We start from the raw sequence: 16,446 nt of genomic DNA, 5'->3' as shown, positions 1-16,446 counted from the left end.
TTGTCAAAAATGATGGGAAACAAATGTGAAAAGTCCTGTGTTTGGAACGCAGGCTACACGGAACACTTAAAAAATCAAATGCTGTGTTTCAAAAGAAGAGGCATAGTTTTAGAAGTTGCCATCTTTTGGAAAAAGTGTTCAGTTTAGGGATGAAAAAAAAAAAAGAACATGGCTGACAAGGGACGTGGAATAAGAAACAAAGAACATAGGTGCCAAAGTTCTCTTCTCTGAAACATTGGGTCACCACTTGAATATCAGTCTACCTGTTCTATAATATTCAGTGACATCCCAGACCAGCCCTGCTGAAGACATACTAAAGAGGCTAAGTGAGAGCTGCTGGAGATACGACAAAATTCTCTGCGAAGATGAGATGTATAGCACTGCTTGTCTAAATTCTCAATATCTGCAGGGGTTTATTATTAGTTTCCAGAGCATCTAGACTAGAGTTTCTCAAACTAGTGCTATTGACACTTGAGGAAGCTAATTCTTCGTTGAGAGAAGACCGTCCTGTGCATTGTAGGATGTTTAGCAGCAACCAGCCACCCTGGCCTCTATCCACAAGATGCCAGTAGCAGCTCCCACCCTGCAGTGACAACCAGAAATGTCTCCAGGCATTTCCAAATGTCCCTGAGATGGACGAGGTGTAGGAAATTGCCCCTGATTAATATCTGCTGCTCTAGAGGATAAAACATTGATTAGGATTCTCAGTCTGTATTGTGTATTTGCGAGTGCATTCAGCAAAGATGTAAAATTCATGAGGACAGAATAACCCTGGTCCCCACCAAAAAGGTCAGTAAGTTGAGGATCCCTCTATTCTTGTCAGGTAATAAGGATTGCTTCTGGTCCTTCCACAGAGTTTGGTTCCAGCTGTATCCTTCGTCACTGGTACGACCAAGAACTTGTGATCTGACCTTTCAATAAGGCTTCGTTTTCCTCAGTGCAAAATGGGGTCCGTATCTGCCTCAAAGGATTGTTGGAAGGATCAAATAAAAAGCTTATCTTAACACTCACACTGGACGTCACCTAGCCAATCACCATCTATTATTGCCTGGCACAATTCATATTCAGGTTCAATGAAGCAGATCGGTCAACTTTTTATTATTTTAACCACTAACCCAATTGGCATGGACAGATCTCATTAACTGGAACACGTTTGAATAATCATACAGGAAGACCTACAAATAATTAGAGCTCTTTCCAGCTTGTATTTTGACTTGCCTTTAGTTACCCTCATGATGGATGGGTATTAGTCACTTGCTGCTGTACCATCAGCCCACAGTTTTTGTTTTCAGTGGGAGTGCCCAGTAAAATAGTTAACATCAACTTAACTGCAGTTTGACAAACCACAGAGTCGTTTCAATAAACACACAGTGTGCTGAGCTGTGTGCACTTAGGAATGGGTGAATGTTGACCAAGAAGATCCTATTTGGGGGTCCACCTCATCATAAGGCAGGCACAGTCTTCCCCTGAAATCACGGAGCAGTTGCAATTACTCAAAGCTTCACCTTAAATAGAAATACACCTGCCAGAGGAGAGAGGATGGGAAGGACTCACAGCAGGTAGGAGCAGACCATGATTCGAGTGGCAGGAGGAAACAGGCCCTTCTGAGGTGGTCCCTGCTCATTTTTGCTGAAATTTTCCCAAAGACCGTGCTGCTCAGGATTGTGCAAGAGGACCAATGATTACTATGAGAAGCAAAATATTCTTCTTTACAAAAGCTTTCCAGAGGGATTAGAATGTTTATGACACTTGGAGACTAGCCAAGCCAGTGTAAATTCCAGCACAGCATGGAGAAGTGATCAAGTTTACAACCTGTGGTCTATACATTGGGCAAGCATGCCAGATAGCTCCCCGAGAGTGGCATTACCTGGAAAGCTCTTCGGAGGAGTCTACAAGGGACAGATGATTCCTTGTCTACGGTCACCTCTCTAGGGGAGAATCCCTGCTTTAACCAGCTGTGCAACCTCAGGAAACCTCCCCCAGAAAGATGTCTGAGGGCTTCACCTTGGAGTGCAGCTAACCCAAGAAGTAACTGCTATCCACCCCGCTCTTTCCAGCCTCATCTCCGGCTCCAGAAGTTGGTGCCTACTCACCTGGGTGGACAAGACCCTTATAGCAGCAAGAAACAGAAATACAGCTCCCATCAGCATAGGCCAAGTACAAATTTATTGACTCAATGAAAGAAAAGAGTTGACTCGGGAAAAGAAGACTCTCAATCAAACGAGAGAATACAAGCCCAAGCTCCTCCCTCATGGTGTGAGTGCGCAGTGAGCATTTCTCTGAAGAAGGAGACTGCTGTTCTGGGCATCCAGAACCATAGATGTCTACCCCTACATTCAGTAACTTCCCACAAGGAATCTTGATGCATAGCAGTATCGGTGCTTTGGATCAGGCCCACTGCCTGCTCTGGTAAATAAAGTTTTATTGCATACAGCCAAGTGCATTCATTTACGCATGATCTATGGCTGTTTTTGCCGTGCAATGGCAGACTTAAATAGTTTGCTATAAAGATCGTGGTATCGACAAAGCCTGGGTCTACTGGCTGACTCTTCCCAGAAAAAATGTGCTCACTCCTGCTCTAACTAATTCTCTCAGAGATTATCTCGACTTAAAATCTGGCTTGAGTAAATCCAAAATGGTTACAGGTTTGACAAACCTTTCCAGTCCCTAAATGTTTTCTTTGAAAGAAAATTGGTTGTGTATTTATTCCTGTACTTTCCCTGAGACATCTACTTGTTTATACCCCCTATTTTGAACGGCTAAAACCATGAGGCTACACGTTTACATTTTTAAACTTGTTTTGTATTTGGTAGGTTTGATCATGTATGAACCCCAAATAAATAGGCTTCCCATCACCCTAAGTAGGTAAGAGTCATGTGTATTATTGTTAGAATTCCCCACTTCAACTCTTTTTTTCCCCTTTAAATAATCAACTAATCTCAAATGATAAACAGATTAAAAAAAGGTCCTTTCACACGTTTAAATCTCTTGCAAAATCCATAAAGTCTGGACAAGATTTGACTGAAACAAATGTTTTTATTCTTGCTGATTTAATTATTACTGATTAAAATAGATCTTATTTTTCCCTGGGACTTGTCTACAACTCAAGATTTCAAAAGGGACTGGTCCTAAAGATGCTGCAAGGGACTTCCTTTTAGTCTACGTTTTCTCTCTGTAATTGCTAAAATTGCCTGGCAATCAAACTGGACTATTAGTTCATGAGAATTCTTGTGGGTTTTGTAACGAGCTCGATAGTCCATGCCCCATTTCTTCTTACTTGTCCTCATATTCTATGACTTAACGAGAAAACAGAGGGAGGTAAAAAAAATAATAATAATAATAATACAAAATAAAATAATAAATTAAATTATATAGGAAGAACATTCTATCCTTTTTTGCCTGTAAAAATTTTCTTGATGCTATAGTTTAGGTGATTAATGATTTTTATACAATGGTAAAACTTAACTTGAAAAAGCTACTTCAAAAACAACCAAGTAATGAACAAACACATTTGTTGAGGGCCTGCTATATTCAAGCAAAGCACTGTTTGGGATAGTGGTGGTTATAAGAATGTCTAAGACAACATCATCCCTCAACGAGCTCCCAATCTACAAGGAAGATAAACAGACAAATACACCCCAAATCACACTTTGATGGAGGAAAGGAAAAGTGCTATGGGAACGCAGTGACAAGAACAATGAATTCAAAGTAGGAAGGAGGAAGGTGCTTAGAAAATGTTCCCCGGGGAACACGCATTGGAATTCAATCTTACAACCTCTGATATGTGTGTGAAAGGGTGTGATGAGAGCTCTGGTTTACTGTACTTCGAGGAGAGATAATACCATGAACAAAGGCAAAGAGATGTGTGTTCCCCTTTTAATCACCTACCGTATTGCATTGGAAATTACTTGTTCATGGGTCTGCCTCTGCCACCAAATTTTCAGTCCCTAAGAAGGGGCCACATCTTCTCTATCACCTGTGAGGCTAGACCTTCCCATGTAGATGCCCCTTGAATTCAGCAATCCCGAATCGACCCTGTGATTCAATCTGTTTCTTATTTAACTCATTTCAGTTGTAATTCACGTTTTCCAAAATTCAAACTTAAAAAAAAAAACACTGTAAATTCTAATCCCTGCTTAAATCTCATCAGTTTACAGGGACCCTATATTTATCCTCTCGGTTCCTCAGTTTCCTAATCTACCAATTGGGAAGGGGGGCAGGGTACACTGCAGAGGAAGAGTAATAACACATTACAAAGATCACAATAAATGAGACAGTACCTATCATGATAACATACCTAACTCCATGTTAGACGCAGTAGCTAATTAATTTGCCTTCATTTCTTTTCTCTTAAAATGAAGGGCAGTAAATCGGTTTTCCACATGCTCAATAGTAACATAGAATTTTCTAAAACTGTCCCAGGGTCCTCTTTCCCCTGTGAGCCCTTTTAAAAGTATTCCATAGTTGAATGCATTTGGGGACGTTGGTACCATAGCCCCCTCCTGACCGGTTACAGGGCACATGAGCATATTAAAGGCTCAAGTAAATCCTACAGTAAACAAGTCTGTTTAGCTTTATTTATTCCAATGTCCTTCAAACTTATTTGATCACAGACTTCTTCCCCATGATACTTGATACGTGACAGCATTCATCAAGACATACTTTATGAACTCAGGTCTAAAGAGGACATTCTTGGCTCACCACCATCATTCTACCACCCACGTCCCAAATATTCTTGCCCTTATTCACATGTTATTGCATAAGGAGACATCTCAGGAAGGTAATTTTTTTGATTGTTCGTTTGTTTTGTTTGTTTTTTGGCTCCGAATAGCTAGCTGTTTTCCTAAGTCATGTGTCCTGTTTTCTTAAGCATGACTTAAATAGTCCTCCTTCCACTAATATTGAGCGTTTTTTTAAACCAAAGCAAAGTAATTAAGGACCATGTAATTTTAAGGTTTATAGTTTCTCTCTCTCTCTCTCTCTCTCTTAAATCTGCACTATTTGGGTTTATGTATTTATTTTTAATGCAAAGATTTAAAAAAGCTCCAGGAAAATCTCCTTAATGACCCACACCACCCATGGCTATCTGGGCTTCTCATTTCGACCCCCTGCCACTGTCACTGAAACCGACCCAACACTGTTATCATTTGTCATTCAGCACTCGCTAATGTGTCTATGTGAGGTTCAGCCCTCTTTCACCAGTGTTTCCCTTTTTACTTATTTTACTTTCGCTATTATCCACTAGTCCTAGCCTGAGGATATTTTCATCTTGCAAAAAAAAAAAAAATATGCATAATAATGATGCCTCTCCTCTTGCATTGTGAAATCAGAAAATTAGAAATATCTCTTTCATAAGCTCAAAACTCTAGGTACAAAAAAATGCCAGAAAGCTTTTATGAAAAGTAGCAAAAAAAAACAATAGTAAATTAGCCCAAAATGTACAAATGTATGTTTGAAAGTTTGGAAAATACTTTTGCCTTCTCGTTTCCCTGCTAGTGTTCCACACAGGACTCTAAGTCCCCCAGCACGGAGGTAACATCCAACTTATCTTTTTACCCCCAGGACTTAGGGTAGTGTCTTGTGCACGGGGTATTTGTTCCCAAATATTATTTGCTGAACTGAACTTAATTTTTTATTATTTTTCGTTAATGTTTATTTATTTTTGAAAGAGAGAGAGAGAGAGTAGGGGAGGGGAAGAGAGAGAGGGAGACACAGAATCTGAAGCAGGTTCCAGGCTCGGAACTGTCAGCACAGAACCCGACGTGAGGCCCGAACTCACGGACCACGAGATCATGACCTGAGCCAAAGTCGGATGCCCCAACCGACTGAGCCACCCAGGCGCCCCTGAAGAGCAATGAATTCTAATTTTATATCAACTCTCTGAGTCTTTACATGAGCAGAATCTGAGTAAACCAGTAGGAAAAACAAACAAACAAACAAACAAAAAACCAAAGTGGCCCATATGCCCTGAAACTCAAATCATTTTTAATACTTAAACACCCAAAGAAAAAGACAAAGAACGTTTACCTTTGTGTTAGAAATTCTCTCCGTTTGAGGAATAACATCTTGATTATCCAGAACTTACAACTGGGTGTTAGCTTGCTCTTCTCCGCTTCAGGACAAAAGAGTGGGAAAGCGAGAAAGAAAAGACAGGAGGAGAGAGGAAGATGGAGAGAGAGGGAAGAAGGGAGGGAAGTAGGGAGGGGGAATGAGGAAGCCAAGAACAAAGGAATGAAGGAAGGAAAGGAAGGGGCTGGGATCCAGGTTGCTTACTTACTTCAGACAACTTTGACAGTTTGTTCCCGAGCGAGTCTAATTTAGGTTGAACTCCCATCGGTCTTCCTCAAGCTTCAGTATTGCATAGTCACCTTCAAAAGGGAAAATTTTGATGGTGAACTTACCTTTACCCTTAATCCATTATCAACAAAATTCAACAGGGAATGCCAAAATAAAATAAGTAGAGGAAATAATATCAATGAAGTTTTCAATCTTGCACTTACATTTGCTCCTGCATTTATTGCTACTGAACTTTTCCAAGTTTCCTTGTCAAACACAAGCAAGAAAGATCCGCAGGGGACGTTTCCTCACAGTCTGAACCTCGTGAATACGGCGCTGACTGCCTCTGCTGCTCTTTTCACTTGAACGTCTGTCCTATTTGCCAAGGGAAGGCCCGAAACTCCCATTCCTTCTCTCTAATCAGTTATGGTAAAACCATCTTTTGCCTGGCATTCCATGATATCATTTTGCCTCCACATAGCCGAAAGAGTTTATTTATGTAATAAGTCACCTCCTATTATTTTCTTCATTACTCTGTAACAATGAGTGCTCAATTTCACTTTTATGGTGTCCAATCAAAATCTCAATTTCTTGACTAATTTAAGAACATTTCTGTCATTATGGCAGAATGCCATAGTTGGCAAAAGAGGGATGTCTTGGGGCGCCTGGGTGGCTCAGTCGGTTGAGTGTCGGACTTCGGCTCAGGTCACGATCTCACAGCTTGTGGGTTCAAGCCCCCCACGAGGCTCTGTGCTGACAGCTCGGAGCCTGGAGCCTGCTTTGGATTCTGTGCCTCCCTCTCTCTCTGCCCCAACCCACTCGCATTCTGTCTCTGTCTCTCTCAAAAATAAATAAACATTTAAAAATAATAACAATAATAATAATAATAATAAAGAGGGATGTCTTGGTGGGTCAGTCGGTTTAAGTACCCAACTCTTGCTTTTGGCTCAGGTCATTATCTCAGGGTTTGTGGGTTCGAGCCCCACGTCAGGCTCTGTGCTAATGGTGCAGAGCCTGCCTGGGATTCTCTCTCCCTCTCTCTCTGCCCCTCCCCTGCTCATACTCTCTCTCTCTCTCTCAAAATAAATAAAAAATAATTTTAAAAGATTACTTAAAAAAAACTAGCAAATGAAATTCATCTTAATGACTACTTTGACACAATGCTGTTTTGACATTAGACTGGACAAAGAACATTAAGAATTAAATATTGGGGCACCTGGGTGGCTCAGTCGGTTGGGCATCCAACTTCAGCTCAGGTCATGATCTCACAGCTCGTGAGTTCAAGCCCCACATCGGGCTCTGTGCTGACAGCTCAGAGCCTGGAGCCTGCTTTGGATTCTGTGTCTCCCTCTCTCTCTCTACCCTCCTCCGCTCATGCTCTGTCTCTGTCTCAAAAATAAATAAACATTAAAAAAATTTTTTTAAAAAGAATTAAATATTAAGTCCTTAGATGATCCTTCAGCATTGACACTAGGAACCCAAATGGAGACCCTGAATCTATACAGCAGTGTTTAGGTTATCTGGCCCACAATACATGTACGTTGTTTAATTCAGTGAAGTGAAAATACAAAATGAAAAAAAAAAGTTCTCATAGAATTTGTACACACTGAATAAAACACAATATTCCAATTTGGAAAAAAAATACTTTTATAGATCTACTGTCTTGAACATTAAATTCATCTTTAAAATAATGATCCTTATATTTTTGGACATTTCAATTATCAGAGCAACTCTTGATTAAACTGGCTTTATTTTCCAAGATAGAGTTTGGGGGTAGGAGGTTGGTTGATTTTTAAGTTTTTATCAAATAATTTAATTAAAGATGTTTTCCCCCTTAAAATGTTGCTTATTTTTTTTTTATTCTTTAAGTTTATTTATTTATTTTGAGAGAGAGAGAGAGAGAGAGTGGGAGGAGCAGAGAGAGGAAGAGAGAGAGAGTCCTAAGTAGACCCTGCAGTGTCAGTGTAGATCCTGATGCAAGGCTTGAACCATTAAACCATGAGATCATGACCTGAGCCAAAACCAAGAATTGGAGGCTTAACCCACTGAGCCACCCAGACTCTTCAAAATAATGTTTCATCTGAAATTTTAGTTTATCAACACTCTCCACTTGTCAAGAGTTTTGTTTTCTTTTTTCCCCTAGTGGTTTCCAGTTGCCAAGACTTGTAATTCAGTTTCTAAGTAGTAAAAGCATCCATCCAAGACCTGATAACAAGAGAGCTCATTGTAACATGTGTAACATTTTCTGTAATTATTTTGTTCTTCTTGTAATAGTTTTTTTTTTAAATCAGTTTGTAACTAATAGAATTTCTTTCTCTCCCTTTTTTTTTTTTGTGACTAAAAATTTTCCTTTAAAAGTCATATTCCTTAGGGGTTTTATATTGCTGAACATTTCCTTTTTGTTTCCAACTTGGATGTTTCAGTTGGTGGTGTAATCATTCTTTAAGGAAACTATCACTTTATCTAAACATGTCATCATTCAAAATGTCCCTGTCGTTTCAATCCACAAAGGACTGAAAGTAGAACAAAATATCAATATGCAGTGAAAGAACTATGTGAGTATTTGGAATCTGGTTTTCCTTTGCAGAAAAAGCAAGTCAGCTATCCAGAACACCACCCAGATAGTATCAAATCACATTAACTAACCATGTGGACCCATTCCAAAAAACCAATTTCAGAGTTACTGGGTTTTCTGACTTTGAACAAGATAATGTCATTTCTATTGAAACGATTCACTGAAATTCAAATTTAATGCAGCCTGGACTATGGTCATTACCCATAACTACCTAGAGTTATCTTGCCTTATGAGATCTAGCATAATTTCTGTTTTTCTCTGATATGACCAACTTTCCTTTCTGGGATGTTAATTTATAGGAAATGGTATATTTAGAAATAAATATGAAAGTATCCTTGAGGCATGAAAAACTTGCTCCTCTTGAGGGTTTTCTGGCTTGGTGGTACTGGGTTGGTTTGTTTTCTTCTTATTCCCAGAGTTAACACAAATCAGCAGTTTGTAACGCCCTAATTGCAACCAAGACCGAAAACTTAATGCCAATAATACCAATAAAGCAACTTGAAGAAAATCATTAAGTACTAGGCTAGCTATTAATGATGATGATAATCATAATAATGATATTTTATGCCTCTGTAGTGCCTTTACTCTGAGCATCTCAGAGGACTTTATGGATAAATGCTTTGATCTTACCCAAATAAATCTGACTTTTCATTTATATGCACTTCTGTAAAGTTGCTTCAAATCTCAACATTAATCAAAAACACGGAATCTCTCAATTTTAACATTTCAACACTTAGCTTATTTAAAGAATACCTGTGCACTTTTTTGATGTTCTAGAAACAGCTTGCTTCCTGGGAATTGATTATAGGTGTTATCGGAGTTAAACATCTATTATTGTAAGAGGTACCAGAATAAATATAGATATTTGCATCTCTTCTAGGTCAGGAATAGAAATTCTAATGACTTAGAAAAGCAAATCTTGGATAAATTTGTCTGATCTCAGTAAAATGTAGGCATTTCATTGTTGCTGTTTTTCCAACTTGAATATCTGAGTAGGAGAATTCTTTGTATTTTTAAAAAAATACACACACACACACACACAAACTCCTTGGGTTTAATGGTGGTCTGCCATGTTGTAAGATACTCCAGAAGTGAGAGTACTCTATGAATAATATTTCTTCCTTTCCTCTCTGTGGATCTTTCCTGATAGAAAAGGGCAGCTTTGACCAAAGGGTACATTTTGCTCTGTGGTAAAAGCATAAAGTAGCTAATGGTCTCCTGATAGAATCTATACTCAACTTCCCCAGGTTCACTCATGATCAATCCCAAACATTTGGCTTGGTCATTTAGCCAATGTTACATAAACAACAACAAACCCCAGTACCCAGTAGGATTACTGAAAGCACTAAAAGAGTTAAAGACTGAGGAAGTTCCTAACATGATGCATCTATGACTGCTTATGAAGCAGGGGCCTGATCCCCCTGAAAATTAAATTAAAACAAAACAAAACAGAACAGAAAACAGACTGAAATAATAACAGAAAATTCAATTGCTATCTTACGACCAGGTCTCTTAACCTGGAGTCCATGAATAGCCACCTCTCTAGACAGCTTATAAGCAAAATTGGAGATAAATCTGTACATGGGAATTCTTCCAGAGTCTATCCCTCTCATCAGACATTCCGAAGAGTCCCTGACCCAACAGAGTTCAGATACCACTGCCTTACAGTGATAATAGTGTTGTCAATAGCAGTGACAGCATGACAGGAAAACCTTCTCCCTCCTTCCCTACCCACCACACCCTCACACATTCAGTACAGGGGAGAAAAAAAAGTTTTAGAAATTGGAATACTTGATAACTGAGTGACTGATGCTGATACTTTCCTGGTGTTTTTATTTGTAAATGAAAGTGTGAAGTCCATGAACCCTGCACTACTGGTCTCCCATTATCTGGACACACTAGCTTGATTGATGTGTTTTCTTTCTCCTTTTCTTCCTCTTCTACTCTTCTTATCTGTATATCCCCTTCCACTAATTTCTGGATACACAGAAGTCAAAATGTTGACATGCAGCTAGATGGTGACGCACAGTGTTTGTGAATCCCAGTGCCTGGGGTTTGCAGAGTAGCTTTTAGTTTTAAAGCATTCACTGTGAGGTAGGGCATGATTCATTTGCATTTTGCAGATCAGAAAATGGAGCTCTGAGTGGTTAAATGAGTTGTCCAATTGCAGTCAGCTAGTACAAGACAGAGTCAGGGCCCAACCCTGCTGTTGGGCCAATTCAAAATCTTATTCCTCCAACTGAGACCACTTTTCCCAAAGGGACACAGCCTGGCTGTCTTCCCCCACAATACTCCATAAAAAAGCGTTTCAAACTCAAATGCATCCTAATTAACATGGCTCTGAATTGGAAGATATAGAAGGTCTGAAAGACAACAACAACAACAACAACAAAACAACCGTTCAACTTTCTTACCCCACACGTGACCAGAAGACCCCACGTAAAACAAAAGTACCAAATGATGCCGAACTACACCAGTCTGTGTCTTTGAAAGTAACCCCTCACAATGGAGAGTTGGGGCAGGCAATAACTTTTTACCCCATTTTCCCTAACCACCAACCCAAAACGTGTATTCTGAGTGAATTAGCCGCCACATGGAGGAGTTTTCTCTCATCTACCTGCTTTAGCTTATCAAAGTGTTTAGACCGTATCGCTCTGGACCTAAACCCCTCCTTAGCGTCAGTCCTCTCTTTGATGCTGATCTCCCCAAGGCTATTTTTCTACTACAGCCAAACCTACTATATTTTTTTGCCAAATCCGTCTGTCTAAAATACAGGCCAGGTGACATTAGCCCCCTGCTCAAAAACGCTTTATTGATGGTGACCCTACTACAGAATACTATCGAGGGCTTCTATAATCTGGACTCAAGCCACCTTTTCAATTTTGTCTTTCTATCCTGCCACACTGAAGATGGCAATTCATCATCATGTACCCCCCAGGCACATGTGTTCATTCAACGACTAGTTGTTGAATACCTACCGTGTACATGGGCTCTGTTAAGCTCCAGGAATATCACAGGCGTGTGGTTCCTGACCTCATAGAGCTCATGGCTAAGTGGAGCAGACAATAAACAAGAAAATAACTGAACTATGGGAAGGATTTCTAAGGAAAAAACATGATTCCTGAATACAGAAATGGGGATGGGACTTTTGGAAGAGAGAAAAGGATCTAGTCAAATAAGATAGTTGGGGACTACAATAGCTGAAGGTACAACATTCAAATAAGAGGAAGTCATCCCTGCAAACGAGCCTTCCAGATTGAGGGACCAGCATATACGAAGAGCCTAAGAGGGGAAAGAACTTGCAGAATGGGCAAGAGGCCTGTCTGAATGGAGGGCAAGGGACCGGGACTACAGCCTCCAATGAGGCAAAGTCTACATCATGGAGGTCCTTAGACCCATGGAGAGAATTCGTTTTTTTACCCAGTGTAATAGTTTTAAGCAGAGAAGTGTCACAATCGGATTAATATTTTTTTAAAAAATCAAAGAGACATTGATAACCAAGATAAGCCTCTGTCTTCAAAGGGAACTGAAAATAGAATAGTAATCATGCTGAAAAGCAGAAGTACTGAAGTATAGGGGAAAAAATGATACAGGCTGTTGTACGAGTATGTGTTTACTTCAGGTTTTCTGCTAACAAAAAATGAGACTAGAAAATTTTCGAAGATCCATTTTAGGCTTGAAACAATCTAAAGCCTATCCAGCCTGGAAGTATGATCTTGCATATTCTGTATGGAGACAAGGTGAAAGTCAGAGCTTTTAGGCACAACTTCAACTCTTTGGGCCCAAATCTGTTGTAGGGATCTGGAGGTAGGGGCAGGAATAGATTGTAAATACATTATACAGAATACATTACAAACCAAGCTCAGCCTGAATTTCAGAGCATGCAAACTCATGGTATTCCTAAGTAAATTCCATATATAAAATTAGCTAACACCTAAGGACATCTACCGTCTAAGAAAAGTCAGCAGAACCCCCTTAAATATCAAAAAGAGGAAGCCCATAGCATTCCCACCAATTTTGAGTAAAATCTGCCAGAGCTAGGATCAAATCCTTTGTATGTTTACAGCCTGTCTCACATTAGAGATGCTTTTTTCTCTTTTTCAAGTCTGATGTAATCTTTCTTTCTTTTTTTCTTTTTTTTTCTTTCTTTCTTTCTTTTTTTCTTTTTTTCTTTTTCTTTTTTTTTTTTTTTTTTTTTTTTTTTTTTTTTTGACAAAACTGTGGAGTAAGCCCTAGGAAAAACGTGTGGAAATAGATTTTAAACAAATGTGTTCTAGAAGCACGTTAACACCTAAGCAGGCGGTAGCATTGCCCCCTGAAGAATCTGGCCTTGTTTGCAGGCCATTGAGTCCCTTTGAGGTTGCACATCGGCTTGCTCGCAGTTGGGCCTGAATTGTCACACCGCTGAAGACACAGCACGAGGTGTCTAACCCTTCTCTGGGACTGCTGTGCGGGCCGATGTCAACACCGCTGGCCTTGCTGCCTGGATTCTACATGATTTTCACTATTGACCCTCCGGTTCCTGTGGCTCTGAATCAATAACTTTTTGTTACTGAAGCTTCCCTTAAAAACACACGAGCAAGGTTAGAACGAGAGAGTGTGCTTTTTCTGTGTCTTAGAATGTCCTTGTTCCCCCGGTAGACCATGGATCCGGGATGTGGCTGTGAATGTTGGCGTGTGTGGAAACGGAAAAAGCAAATCTTCCCCACAACAGCTTAACGTGAATTACAAAATGCACGAATCCAGAGCCCCGGCTTATCATTCGTGGTCTCTCTCGTGGCCAGTTCCAAATCTGCCTGAGGGGGGGGTCCCAGCAGCAGGCCCCCCAGCACCGTCCCCAAGGGAGTCACCTGCGATATAGTGATTAAGCGGTGTTTCTGGGGCTTTCTTCATGATGCTGACAGAGGATGTGACCCCCACTTAACCTCCTAACCTTTTCTTTTGATCAGATTCCCACGTAGCTATAGCAATTCCAAACTGCAGCCCGTTGAGTTTGAAGATAGTACGAATAAGCTTCCGCAGCTGTGGCAGTATTGAAAGAAATTATTTCTTACCAGGCACGATGGGCTGCTTGGAACAGCCTCATAAGGCTTGACTAACAGTCTGGAGGCTGTGTTGGTGCAATACAGCTCTCGTTATAAAATAACACCCACCCAACACAATTTGCTTGGAATCTTGCTCAATGACTACTTGAGGCAGAAGTCATTAAAGTGACTCTGAGGACGGGGCGCCTGGGTGGCTCAGTCGGTTCAGCGTCCAACCTCAGCTCAGGTCATGATCTCGCAGTCTGTGAGTTCGAGCCCCGCGTCGGGCTCTGTGCTGACAGCTCAGAGCCTGGAGCTTGTTTCCGATTCTGTGTCTCCCTCTCTCTCTCTCTGACCCTCCCCCGTTCATGCTCTGTCTCTCTCTGTCTCAAAAGTAAATAAACGGTAAAAAAAAAAAAAAAAAAAAGTGACTCTGAGGAAATACATTTAAAAACTGATGCCACCTTTTTAGGACATGGTAAAGAATTTTCTCTAGCTTTGAAAGAGCTGGACTCCTTTCAGTGCTGTCATTCTGCCTGATATACCAAGCGGCTCGCAGTCGGTCAGGGAGCTCGAGGCGGCACCTGCTATACGCGCTGCTTAGGAGCAGTCCATCCGAGGAGACCACACTTTCCAGAGCAGTGATGTTGCTGCTCCTACGTATAAAAACCACAAAGCAACATCAGAGGCTTATCTTCCTTAGAAAACCACATAAAGATGGGCTGTGCTGTTTTCTAAGTGGAAAAAACAAACAGAACCATGGAAACGCAACGTTATCGAGAGCGAATGGGATTAGGAAAACAGATACCTTAAGTAATCAAGATGAATTCATTAATTTCAAAAATGTCCTTTGTTGAACATTGGTGAGCCTGTGTTTTAAGAATGTAATACTTCGGTTCTTTTGTACGGATACTTGGCAGAATGTAAGGCTTTATATTTCCAACCTTCTTTCTCTGGAGCCTGGCTGCTTAGGTAGAATCCTGGCTCTGTCACTTTTTAGTTGTTAAATTCAAGTCCCAAAGTTCACTATATCTGAGTTTCTTCTATGAGCTTGGGGGCAATTTTAAGAATCTCATAGAACTGATGGGAAGGTCAAATAAGTTAATGTACATAGAAAGCTAGAATGCTATGTGGCCCACCATAGGAAGAGCCGAATAATTTTAAAGTTCCTCTTGCTGCTATCCATTGCCATCATCATCATCTTCTTCTTCTTCTTTTTCTTCTTCTTCATCTTCATCATCATCATCATCATCATCATCATCATCTCTGTCTTCTTGGTGAATTCCCACAACAAAACAGTAAGGAGCTGTGGGCAACCTGTTCTAATATAAAAATAAAAGAAACTAAGGCCCTTGAGGGAATGAATGAATAACTGTATGAATAAATATTTAAATATTTAATTTTTTTATTTTTAAAAAGTGCTTTTTTATTGATTTATTTTTTAAATATAATTTATTGTCAAGTTAGCTGACATGCAGTGTATACAGTGTGCTCTTGGTTTCTGGAGTAGATTCCCAGGATACGTCGCTTACATACAATATCCAGTGCTCATCCCAACAACTGCCCTCCTCCATGCCCGTCATCCATTTCCCCCTCTCCCCCGCCCCTCCTATCAACCCTCAGTTTGCTCTCTGTGTTTAAGAGAGGTTTGCCTCCCTGTCTGTTTGAAACTACTTTTTCCCCTTCCCTTCCCGCATGGTCTTCCATTAAGTTTCTCAAATTCCACATGAGTGAAAACATATATCTGTCTTTCTCTCACTGACTTATTTCACTCAGCCTAATACCTTCCAGTTCCATCCATGTTGTTGCAAATGGCAAGATTTCATTCTTTTTTGTTGCCAAGGAGTATTCCGTTCTGTGTATAAACCACGTCTTCTTTATCCATTCTTCAGTTGGTGGACATTTGAGCTCTTTCCAAAATCTGGCTATTGTTGAAACATTGGGGTACATGTGCTCTATGAATCAGCACTCCTGTGTCCTTTGGATAAATTTCTAGTAGTGCTATTGCTGGGTCATAGGGTGGTTCTATTTTTAGTTTTTTTTGAGGAACCTCCATACTGTTTTCCAGAGCAGCTGCACTAGTTTGCATTCCTACCAACAGTGCAAGAGGGTTCCCATTTCTCCACATCCTCGCCAACATTGATTGCTTCCTGAGTTGTTACTTTTAGCCACTCTGACCAGTGTGAGGTGGTATCTCAATGAGGTTTTGATGATGATGTGATGTTGAGCATGTGTCTGTTAACCATCTGTATGTCTTCTTTGGAAAAGTGTCTGTTCATGTCTTCTGCTCATTTCTCCACTGGATTACTTGTTTTGGGGGTGTCGAGTTTGATTAAGTTCTTTATAGATTTTGTATATACTAATCCTTTATCTGATATGTCACTTGCAAATATCTTCTCCCATTCCATCAGTTGCCTTTTAGTTTTATTGATTGTTTCCTTTGCAGTGCAGAAGTTTTTTATCTTGATGGGGTCCCAATAGTTCATTTTTCCTTCTATTTCCCTTGCCTTCGGAGATGTGTCGAGTCAGAAGCTGCTGCGGCTGAGATCAAAGAGGTTGTTGCCTGTTTTC

The 16,446-nt window shown here is 40.3% G+C and overlaps 1 long non-coding RNA gene across 1 annotated transcript in view; it reads right to left on the bottom strand.

Moving 5' to 3' along the window:
* The window catches only part of LOC124528248 (uncharacterized), a 56,642-nt gene extending 50,446 nt beyond the window's left edge, over positions 1 to 6,196 (bottom strand). The window contains exon 1 of the long non-coding RNA XR_006966131.1: positions 6,028 to 6,196. This is a non-coding gene — a long non-coding RNA (uncharacterized LOC124528248). The remainder of the gene's footprint in view (positions 1 to 6,027) is intronic.
* Between the last annotated feature and the right edge of the window lie 10,250 nt (positions 6,197 to 16,446).

The sequence above is a fragment of the Lynx rufus genome, unplaced genomic scaffold (assembly GCF_022079265.1).
Source record: "Lynx rufus isolate CCGP_SWC_20201006 ecotype Redwood Valley unplaced genomic scaffold, mLynRuf1.p SCAF_6, whole genome shotgun sequence".
Classification (NCBI taxonomy): domain Eukaryota; kingdom Metazoa; phylum Chordata; class Mammalia; order Carnivora; family Felidae; genus Lynx; species Lynx rufus.
This window is presented reverse-complemented; position numbering and strand designations above follow the sequence as displayed.